We start from the raw sequence: 11,185 nt of genomic DNA on the forward strand, positions 1-11,185 counted from the left end.
TGGTCCTGCTCAGGAAGGGGGAAATAACTGATGCCCTCTCATACACACACGTGCTCACACAGGTAGATGTGGGGGGTGGTCAGCTTGGTCTTGACTTCAAATGTCTGTCTAACTGTGTGTCATGGCCAAAATGTCTGAGTGCCACTATCCTAAGCAACACAAACATAACATGTAACACAAACATCAAGAATCTTCATCTCATTCATTTTCTTCTCTCTAAACATCTGAAAATTTCCCTCCCCCATTTTCTCCATCTCAGTAAATGACACCAGCATCCAATCCAAGTGCTTCAACCAAAGACCAGGTAAGCACTTCTCTTACCCTCTACATCCCAGCCACCAGCTACAGATTAGGTGATAGACAACATTTGCACTGCCAGTACTGGTTTGTAAAACTTGTGTCTTGGACACAGACATGCATGTCCACACATATAATATGCACACTGCACTGCAAAATAAAATGTATTTCTTCCTTTCTCTTGAAAAGGAAGGACTGTTACAATGGTGCGGTTTTTATATTTTAATCCTCTTTAAGGTGGTTGGAAACAAACATTCAGAGCTCCAAGATTCTTTCTCTCCTCTTCTGCATTGTTAAATGTTTGATATCCTCTTCATACAGTTGCCTTCCCTTTTCCACTGCTAAGAAATATGCTCTTTTTATAAGAAATAATCGATGGAAAGTAGGAGGAAAGAGAGATTGTGGAAAGTAGGGTGCGTTTGTGGGCTTCCCTGATAGCTCAGTGGTAAAGAATCCACCTGCCAATGCAGGAGACTCGGGTTCAGTCCTTGGTTGGGAAGATCTCCTGGAGAAGGAGATGGCAACCCACTCCAGTATTCTTGCCTGGAGAATCCCATGGACAGAAGAGTCTGGCGGGCTACGGTCCATGGGGTGACAAAGAATTGGACATGACTTAGGGATTAAACAACAGCAATGATGCGTCTTTAGTCCGCTGTGTCCCTGTTGATAGAGTGAAGACTAGCTAGAAGTCTGCTCTGTCCCCTGGATTCCCTAGTGCTCCATCTGGATCCTCTGTGCCACTTCCTACTCTTGACCTTGTGCTGTGGGTATGGAACACATGTTTTACCCTTTCTAATGATCTATACTCTGGTTGGGGAAGGTTCCTTCTATATTTTACCTGTGTTCCCCCCCCTCAAAACCCTGCCTTACCACCAGAGAGCCTAGCGCAGTCCCTTACAAAAATCTTTTCAAGGGGACTCTCCTACACCGTTTGGTGGAAATGTAAGTTGGTGCAGCTGCGGGGGAGAACAATATGGAGTTCCTTAGAAAACTAAAAAGGAAGTTGCTATGTGGTCCTGCAATATTCCCTGATGAAACTGTAAGTCAAAAAGACACAAGCACCCCTATGTTCATGGCGTCACTACTTATATTAGCCAAGACATGGAAGCAACTTCAATGACGATGGACAGATGAATGGATAAAGAAGATGTGGTACATACAGATAATGGAATATTAATCAGCCATAAAAAGTGAAATAAAGTCACTGACAGAAACATGGATGCAATTAGAGATTATCATATTAAGTGAAGCAAGTCAGAAAGAGGAAGACAAATGCCATATGCTTTCACTCATATATGGAATCTAAAATATGACACAAAATGAAAAATGAACCTGTCTATGAAATAGAAATAGAATCATGGACATAGAGAACAGACTAGAGGTTACTAAAGGGGAGGGGGTTGGAGGAAGGACGGAGTGGGAATTTAGGGTTAGCAGATGTAAGCACCTATATACAGAATGGATAACCAACAAGGTCCTGCTGGATAGCACAGGGAACTATATTCAATGTCCTATGATAAATCATAATGGAAAAGAATATTTGAAAATTCATATGTATATATGTATAACTGAATCATTTGCTGTACAGTAGAAATTAACACAGCATTGTAAATCAACTATACTTCAATATAAATAAATAAACAGCAAATCTTATGAGTGACTGCCTAATTCTAACTGCCTGCCTTCCCTCCTCTGTTCCTTCCTTCTTTGTATGCTTCCGTCCCTTTCTCCCTTCCTCCTTCCTCTATTCCGTACCGAGCTGGAGAAGTGTGCTTTAGAAATTCTGTTTTCAAAACAAAACAAACAGACAAACAAACAAAAAAGAAATTCTGTTTTCAGCTGGAATCAAAAGGGGCAGGGCCTTTGGTGCCAAGAGCATCCCCCCATGGCACCTGCCCTTGTCTGCCCAGTCAACAGGCCTGCAGAGAATAAAATGTCCTGCAAGCACAAACAAGCCTAAGAGAGACAATGGGACCTCCCAGGGGACGCAGTGGTTAAGACTCCACTCTTCCAGTGCAAGGGGAGAGGGTTCAGTCCCTGGTCCGGGAACTAAGATCCCACATGCTGGGATCCCACATCCCACATGCATGGCCAAAAAATTTAACAGATAAAAAAAGAGACGACTCTTATCAACCTGGGCACAAGCAGAGCTTTTCAAGTGTCCTTGCCCGTGTGAGGGAACAAATCCCTTTATCTCACCCCTGTGGGGAAATGTCTCTTCCAGTAAGTTTTGAATGACTCTGACCTCTGTGGTTATCTCCAACACTCGCTCGCTGACCTGGGCAAGGGCAGCCTAAGGCTCGTCTTGGCATCAGGAAGCAACGTGACCTGCAGGCAGAGGTCAATGGTACACCTTGACACTCCAGAGCTTTCTCTTAGGGAGTTCAACTGGACTGCCATGGAATCTAATACTTGTGGGAAGAAAGTCAGTGAAAATAAGGTGAAAAGGCATCATCTCACACTAAGCAATATCCATTCCCTACAGGGGGATATGGCTCAGATAGAGTCAGAGAGACCATATGGAGACAGAGCACTTTTATTTGCCGGATAATGGAGCGTAGGGCAATGATTACAGCTTCTTTATGTCTCATGTGCCTCCAAGCACAACCACCAGCAATCAACAAATAATTTTTAATAACAATAATAATGTTAGAGCTGAGAGCCATAAATCCCCTAACACTGCCCATTAAAAGTAGCCTGTAAACCATTTCTTGCAACTGCTTTCCAGCCAGTTCCAAACATAATTCTATTAAACCATTAAATAAAACAGAAGAGACTGTCATAAAGTGAGAGTGAGGATTATGTCAAAGGAGGTTAGAGGCTAAATTGATAGTATCTAGATTTTCTTGAGGAAGCAAGTAATAAAATTTTACTAACCTTTAAGTTACATAAAATATTCTCTGGCTGGAATCACATTTTGTCCAAAAGTACTTCCTTATCTCAAGGGGGTGATAAGATAATACGAACTATTTTAACAAGGGAAAAGAATGAAAATAATCGAAGAGAACTAAAGTGAACTTCACCTACCAAAAATTACAAAACACTTCACAATTACAGAATTTCAGGGAGAGCAGCAGGGTTTGTCCTGTCTGAATATAACATAAGCTCACAGATGAAGCCAAGGTCATTGGTATTTAGAACTTTTAATTTTTCATGTAATGAACATAACTTTTTTAAAAGATGTGATTTGGGCCAGAAGTTAACATCTTTAAAAAAAAAAAGTTTTTTAGATTGTCTCTCATTATTTAATCAGAAAAGCTTTGAATATACTGAAAAAAATCCATAAAATTCTAATGTTAGTAGCTTTTACAAATTGTTTACTTATTTAATTATTATTTTTTTTTTTTAACTGCAATGGCGAACTTTTATTTTTGAGAGAACAAAACAAGGATTAGTATGCATTTTTCTATTTTAGAGATAGCCAGTAAGTAAGTTAGTAAGTAAAGTCGCTCAGTCGAGTCCGACTCTTTGCGACCCCATGGACTGTAGCCTACCAGGCTCCTCTGTCCATGGGATTTTTCAGGCAAGAGTACTGGGGTGGGTTGCCATTTCCTTCTCCAACTAATTTAATTATTTTAAATGTATTTTTTTAAATTGAAGTATAGCTAATTTAATGATATTTCAATGACTTTTAAAATGACTATTCGGAGATGGACTCAAGAGGGAAAAAACTGATACAGGAAAAGCATATCTGTAAAAGCAAACAATGAAAAATAGGAAATAGGAATACAACGGAAAAATGAGCTGAAATATTAGCATATTTCAGAATCCAGTGCAGCATGGAATTGCAAGCTAACCTTCAACCCAATGGAACTATGTTTCAGATTCCTGTTAATAGAACAGGAGAAACAATCCATGAAACTCTCCAAGCCAGAATACTGGAGTGGGTAGCCTTTTCCTTCTCCAGGGAATCTTCCCAACCCAGAGATTGAACCTAGGTCTCCCTCATTGCAGGCAGATTCTTTACAAGCTGAGCCACAAGGAAGCCCAAGAATACTGGAGTGGGTAGCCTATCCCTTCTTCAGGGGATCCTCCCAACCCAGGAATCGAACCGGGGTCTCCTGCATTGCAGGCAGATTCTTTACCAACTGAGCTATTAGGGAAGCCCAGGAAAAGCAATAGGAAAAGTTAACCTCTGGCACATTCCCAAATGAACTCACCATTAGCACAGAATTGCAAAAATAAGATTTGCTGTTTCTGGAGTTTCATTAAATAAAAATTCATGTCTTTACTCAAGAATATCCCATATACTTCTAGTGATAACGTAAAAAAAAACAGTCTTCTGAATTACTAATGCTTGTGGTCAGTAGTAAGATTTAAGGGCTTGTCAAACCACAATTTGATGGATTTCCTAAAAAGTGCACTTAGAATTTACAATTTGTGTGAACACTTCTGTAATTTCCAATACCGTAAATCAATTTGCAATGTGAAGTAAAGATCATAGGGGCTGGTTGGATTTTTGTTTGTTTGTTTCGGTAGAAAAATTTTGGCCCAACTTGTCAAAATTTGAGGATCTTAAGAGCTGTTTCAGATATAGGAAGGCTTTCAATTATCTGTATTAATCTTATACGATTAATTTTCATCTTAATAGGAAGTATTATTTTTAAGCACCTAGAATTAATTAGGAGAAGGCAATGGCACCCCACTCCAGTACTCTTGCCTGGAGAATCCCATGGACGGAGGAACCTGGTAGGCTACAGTCCATGGGGTTGCGAAGAGTTGAACACGACTGAGCGACTTCACTTTCACTTTTTTCACTTTGATGCACTGGAGAAGGAAATGGCAGCTCGCTCCAGTGTTCTTGCCTGGAGAATCCCAGGGACGGGAGACTGGTGGGCTTCCATATATGGGGTCACACAGAGTTGGACACGACTGACGTGACTTAGCAGTAGCAGTAACAGAATTAATTAACTTGAAACCTAGTTATCCAGTAGAATTTAAAATCTGAAAAAAAAATAAATAAAATAAATAAAATCTGGCAAACCATGGACACTAGTCCTCAGGTTAGAAATTTAATGATAAACTGTGCTCGGTCACTAAGTCATATCCAGCCCTTTTCGATCCCATGGTGTGTGGCCCGCCAGGCTCCTCTGTCCATGGAATTTCCCAGATAAGAATGCTGGAGTGGGTTGCCATTTCCTTCTCCAGGGGATCTTCCTGACACAGGGGTCGAACCCACTCTCCTGCTTCGCAGGCAGATTCTTTACCACTGAGCCACCAGGGAAGCCCAATTATAAAATACCTGGCATCTAGAAGGCACTCAGGGAATGTCTGTAGATGCAGTGAATGAGGCAAAGGAAAATCTCCCTGTTGGGCAAAGGGTAACAAGGCCTGAAATGCAGCCAAAGAATGCTGTATAAGAAAATACCTAAGAATCTTCAGATTCTCATTCCATTGTCAGCTACGAGTGACATCAACTTCCACAGAAGGCAAAAAAGAAAGACAAAGACAAGAGTCCAGTAAAGCTATTCATACCCTTTATGATGGGGTTACAGGGCATTTAGCCCAGAGTGAGGAGATGAGCTGCCCTCAAGATGGGAAGGCAATAAGAGCCTTGTTATTATAAGACTTTCTTCCTCTGTCTTTAGCGCCAAGAAAGGGGAGCAGTAAGGTGAGAAATAAGGCTTCATATCGAGCATAAATGTCCTCCTCTCCAAAAGCCCCGAGGCTTCCTCAAAGAAAACTAATCAATAGTTAAGAGTCCAGTCAATCACAAGCTCTGAAACTGATGAAAACGCAACACCACGATTCCCCTCAGTAAAGAAAATGAAGCTTGGGACTTCCCTGGTAGTCCAGAGGCTAAGACTCTGCACTCCCAATCAAGGGGTCCCAAGTTCAATCCTTGGTCAGGGAACTAGATCCCACATGCCTCAACTAAAGATCCCACATGCCCCAGTGAAGATGGAAGATCCTGAGCGCTGCAAATGAGACCTGGCACAGCTAAATAAATAATTTTTTTTAAAAAGGATGGAGCTTACTGTAGTTATTTCAGGGACAACAAATACCTGTACTGCTCCTGGTCCACACAGTGGGAGACTTGCATTGGTCTTCAGGGCAATACCTACAATGCCGTATGCATTCAGTCAACCTTGGTCAAGACACTGCTGGCCAAGAGGCAACAGTTCCAGGCTCAGTCCACAGCTTCAGTGTCCTTGAGCTCACATCTATTCACACTACATCAAACAGTTGTTATGAGAATCAGTATTCATCAGAGCATGGTAAGTCAATTTCAAACTACAAAAATCCACAAAACACATCAAAATAAGTATAGTGCATACAACTATTCCACAGTCTAAGAAAAAGAAGTCCATGTATATATATATAAATTTACAGAGTGATAATGCTGGTAAATGTGAAGTATTTTTTTTTAATATTTATTTGGCTGAACCAGGTCTTAGTTGTGGCAGGTGGTATCTAATTCCCTGACCAGGGATCAAACCTGGGGCCCCTGCATTGGGAGCACAGAGTCTTGGCCACTGGACCATCAGGGAAGCCCTGTGAAGTACTTTAATATGTGATCGACAGGTCCTCTCCTATTACTGAGGTTGTTTTACAGAAACAGCAGTGTCTACAGTTAGTTTAGTCAAGTACACAGTCACTCCCCCCATCCCCCCACCCAGAGAGACCCTTGAGATGGGAAAATGAGGAGGCAGGATACCATAGAGGCTATTTTATAGAAAAAATATGTCAAGTATCATACGAAGTGAAGTAAGTTAAAAACAAGTATTATATGATATCACTTATATGTGGGATATAAAAAATAATATAAATAAGTCCATAAACAAAACAGAAATAGACCCACAGACATAGAAAACAAATGTATGGTTATGGAAGGGGCAAGAAGGGGAGAGATAAATTAGGAATATGGGACTAACAGATACAAACCACTATACGTGAACTAGATTAACAACAAGAACCTAGCATACAGCACAGGGAACTCCATTCAGTACCTTGTAATAACCTATAATGGTAAAGAATCTGAAACAGATTTTACATATATATGTGTGTGTCTGTGTGTGTGTGTGCACGCGCATGTGTTTGTGTGTGTATCTGAATCACTTCCAGCTGAACACCTGAAGCTAACACAGTATCATAAATCAAGTTTGTATGTGTAAGTGTTGAGTGGCTCAGTCGTGTCCGACTCTTCGCGACCCCAAGGACCACAGCCCGCCAGGCTCCTCTGTCCATGGGATTCTCCAGGCAAGAACAGTGATGTGGGTTTTCATGCCCTCTTCCAGGGGATCTTCTGACCCAGGGATCAAACCTGCGTCTCTTGCATCTCCTGCATTGGCAGGCAGATTCTTTGCCACTGCGCCACCTGGGAGGCCCATGTAAATTAATTATAGATAAATTTAAGACAAGGAAAAAATACGCTACAACAAAAACTCACATCAGATGTGTCATCTATACAAAAGGAACAGATACTGATGTTCTTTTTTAATGAATAAAATTATTGAGAAAAAGAATGCTTGCAAGAGCCCTTAAGAGCATATCCATTCATTCTGTCCTTCAACCTTCTAGCAGGAAAAGAACTAAAGCTATGTTCACAGATTTAACAAGCAAAAAAAAAAAAAAAAAAAGAGGCAAATCCATAGAGACAGAAAACAGAGGTTAAAAGCCTATGTTAAAAAATTTACCACCTTGAGCATTTCTAAGTGTACAGTCCAGTGGCATCAAGTACATTCACATTGCTGTGTAACCCTTGCCACAATCCGTCTCCAGAACTCTTCATCTTGTAAACTTTTCATTTAATATTTATTTTATTTATTAGGCTTTCCTGGTGGCTAAGATGGTAAAGAATCTGCCCATAATGCAGGAGACCTGGGTTCAGTCCCTGGGTTGAGAAGTTCCCCTGGAGAAGGGAATGGTTACCCACTCCAGTATTTTTGCCTGAAGAATTCCATGGACAGAGGAGCCTGGTGGGCTACAGTCCCTGAGGTTGCAAAGATTTTTTAATTTATTACTTATTTATTTGGCTGTGCTGGGATTAGTTTGGGGATCTTCGATCTTCGTTGTGGCATGTGAACTTTTAGTTGCAGCGTGTGGGATCTAGTTCCCTGACCAGGGATGGACCTGGGGCTCCCTGCTTTGGAAGCTTGGAGTCTTACCACCGGATTGCCAGGGAGGTTCCTCATCTTGTAAAACTGAAACTCTGTGCCCACTAAACACTACCTTCTCATTCTCCCTCCCCACACCTCTACTAACTAACCATCATTCTACTTTCTGTCTCTACATATCTGACTTACTCCACGTACCTCATTATGTTACATATATTTTACCACAATAAAAAAAATTTAAGGAAAAAATTAGAAACTTTTCCCTCCTTTCCATCAGTTGCCCAGTTCTGGCCAGGCCACTGTTTTGTCTTACGCAGATAACAGCAGGAACTCCATGACTAGTCTGCATCCCTGTCATGAATCTGACCTGGGACCCATCACCTCTCCGCTTCCATTCTGAAACTGTCAAGCTTTTTCAAATTAATTTCCGCACAATCAAATGGGCAGGTGGCTCAGTGGTAAAGAATCTGCCGGCCAATGCAGGGGACACAGGAGACATGGGGTCAATTCTTGGGTCAGGAAGATCTCTAGTAGGAGGAAATGGCAACCCACTCCAGTATTCTTGCCTGGAAATTTTCATGGATAAAGAAACCTGGAGGGTTGCAGGGTCTCATGGGGTTGCAAAGAGTTGGACACGACTGAGTGAGTGCACACATACCATCAAATACAAAATCCTTAGACTGCCTCAAGGCTAACAGAGGGTAAACCACCAGCCTCCCAACTTGCTAAGATGCTGCTCCTCAGAATGACACAGAGAGACAAGAAGGTCACACGGAGGTCACACAGCAAAGTCTAAGAGACCTTTCCGCTAAATGCAACCTTTTTTTTTTTTTGAGGTAAACACAATAAACCATTTATTAAAACATCATGTGGTAAAATTAACTTTGTGACCCAATGTGACAATGGTAAACATTTTCCCCTTGTTAACATTCCACCTAAAACACAGTTAAATTATAACACAATACAACCAGAAGCTGAAAAAACTTCTGTCCTTTATCACTCACTAGATGAGTGCAGATCTAGGTTTTCTCGATGAGTCAGAGAGAGGATTATAAAGACACCTGAAATCACATACACCCAAAGGTTAAATTTTATTTACCCTATTCGCTGGTCCAAACTTAAAATTATATCAAATAAAAATTTAATTAATTATCCTCCCCCCTGCCAAAAATAAATATTAGGAACACATTAAGGATGAGAACTGGGTTTTAAACTGTACTTTATTTGTTACTATAACATTGTCTTTTTAAAAACCTGGTCAACCATAAGCATGCAAAAAATTCTCTTCTGAACGGAACCGCTTCAATAACTCCTTGGATATCGGTAAGTAAATTATGAAGGTTGTTTAATGTATAGTCCTCTCCTTTATAGCACTTCTAAGCAGTGTGTGAGACACATACCAGAGATAGGAAAGACCATCCTTAATAAATTATCTTAATTGTAGAGAATTTCTGAAAATAAAACTGAAAAAGGCTAAACCATGCCTTTGATGAGTCCCAAAAGACCACAGATCCATCTCCTATTCGAAGAATTAGTCCCCTGGAGAGTTCTAGCCTCTGTAGAGCAATTGATAACAAGATATACCAAGGCTCCGAACAACTGACTGCATGAAGAACACCTTCGTTTGCTCTCACTTCCCGATTCTCTGGACCACCCAGTCCTGCTGGCAGAGAGGGCAGCGATTGTTCTGTTTCACCCACAAGGACATGCAGCAGTTGTGGAAGGAATGATTACATTCTCCCCAGACAACAACACAATCCTCTTGTTTGCTTTCAGCTTGACATCCAAGACAGGCATCCATCCCCTGGACCCTGCAGATGGCGCACGTATCGCACTCCACGCCCCAGCTCCACATGGCCACAGCGTTCCACTTCTTGAGAGAGAACATTTTGTCGCCGCCCGACTTGGATCCTGAGCTCCCCGAGTGAGACGACAGGGCGCAGGGTTCCTCACCGTCTTCCACGTCGGCCACAGCGGCGGCGCGGAGCCGGCGGCGGAGACGGTGGGTCGTGGGAGGCGGGCGGCTATGGTGGCTCCGTGGGGCCGCCCGCGGGCCACAGCGCCGCCCTAAATGCAACCTTTGATTGTAAAACATCCTGGTGGCAGTATCCGCTCGGCTCTCGGCACTGTGGAGAGCCAAAAAGTAAACACCTGTATCCCCATTCTGATCAAAGAGTTACGTGGAAGTCTGACTAGTTTTGGCAAGCTAGTTTGATCTAAGCTAGTCTAAACCAAAGTTGGGCCTCACTGCCCGGCCCCGGCCCCATTCAATGACAGTATCTACCATTACTGATGCACCCACTGCATCTTGGGCACTGAGCGTCCTCTCAGGCCGCACCCCCAACAGTAAGAGCTGGAAGAAAGGGCTCCCCACGCACCCCAGCTGACAGTGACTGCCTCCTGGCTCCCTAGGCGGGCTGGGCCCAGCAATCAGGAGGCAGACAGCCTTCTCACTGCACTGTGGGCAGCTTCCGAGACTGGTTCTGCAGCGGGAAAACAGTCTTCATTCTGTCAGAGGAAAGCCGCATGGGCCCCCAGAAACTTCTGGAAGCAGTGCAGTTTGGTTCTCCATCAGAAATCTGACATCTGCCTCAATGAGGGGGGTAAGGACAGTTCAGTCACCTGCCTGCTGACCATCTCCTCCTTCACAGAGGGAGGAGACTCTGTACATCCTAGGAGAGATTGTGCAGCTTTTAAAGGAAAAAGAGCATTGATCTGAGGACTCTGGTGGGGGGCGGGGGCGAAAAACACTGTTGCCAAAATTTAAGAGCAAAAGAGTTTATAAAATAGCTGAAGGGTCTGGGGCTTCCCTGGTGGCTCAGTGGTTAGGA

At 42.5% G+C, this 11,185-nt stretch overlaps 1 non-coding gene and 1 pseudogene across 1 annotated transcript; both read right to left on the reverse strand.

Annotated features, from left to right (window-relative positions):
* Positions 1 to 6,715: 6,715 nt before the first annotated feature.
* TRNAG-CCC (transfer RNA glycine (anticodon CCC)) lies at positions 6,716 to 6,788 on the reverse strand. Its single transcript has one exon. It is a non-coding gene; the product is annotated as a tRNA-Gly (tRNA).
* A 2,768-nt stretch (positions 6,789 to 9,556) lies between these two features.
* Positions 9,557 to 10,882, reverse strand: LOC110137985 (RING-box protein 2 pseudogene; annotated as a pseudogene).
* Between the last annotated feature and the right edge of the window lie 303 nt (positions 10,883 to 11,185).

This window comes from Odocoileus virginianus, chromosome 26 (assembly GCF_023699985.2).
Source record: "Odocoileus virginianus isolate 20LAN1187 ecotype Illinois chromosome 26, Ovbor_1.2, whole genome shotgun sequence".
Lineage (NCBI taxonomy): Eukaryota > Metazoa > Chordata > Mammalia > Artiodactyla > Cervidae > Odocoileus > Odocoileus virginianus.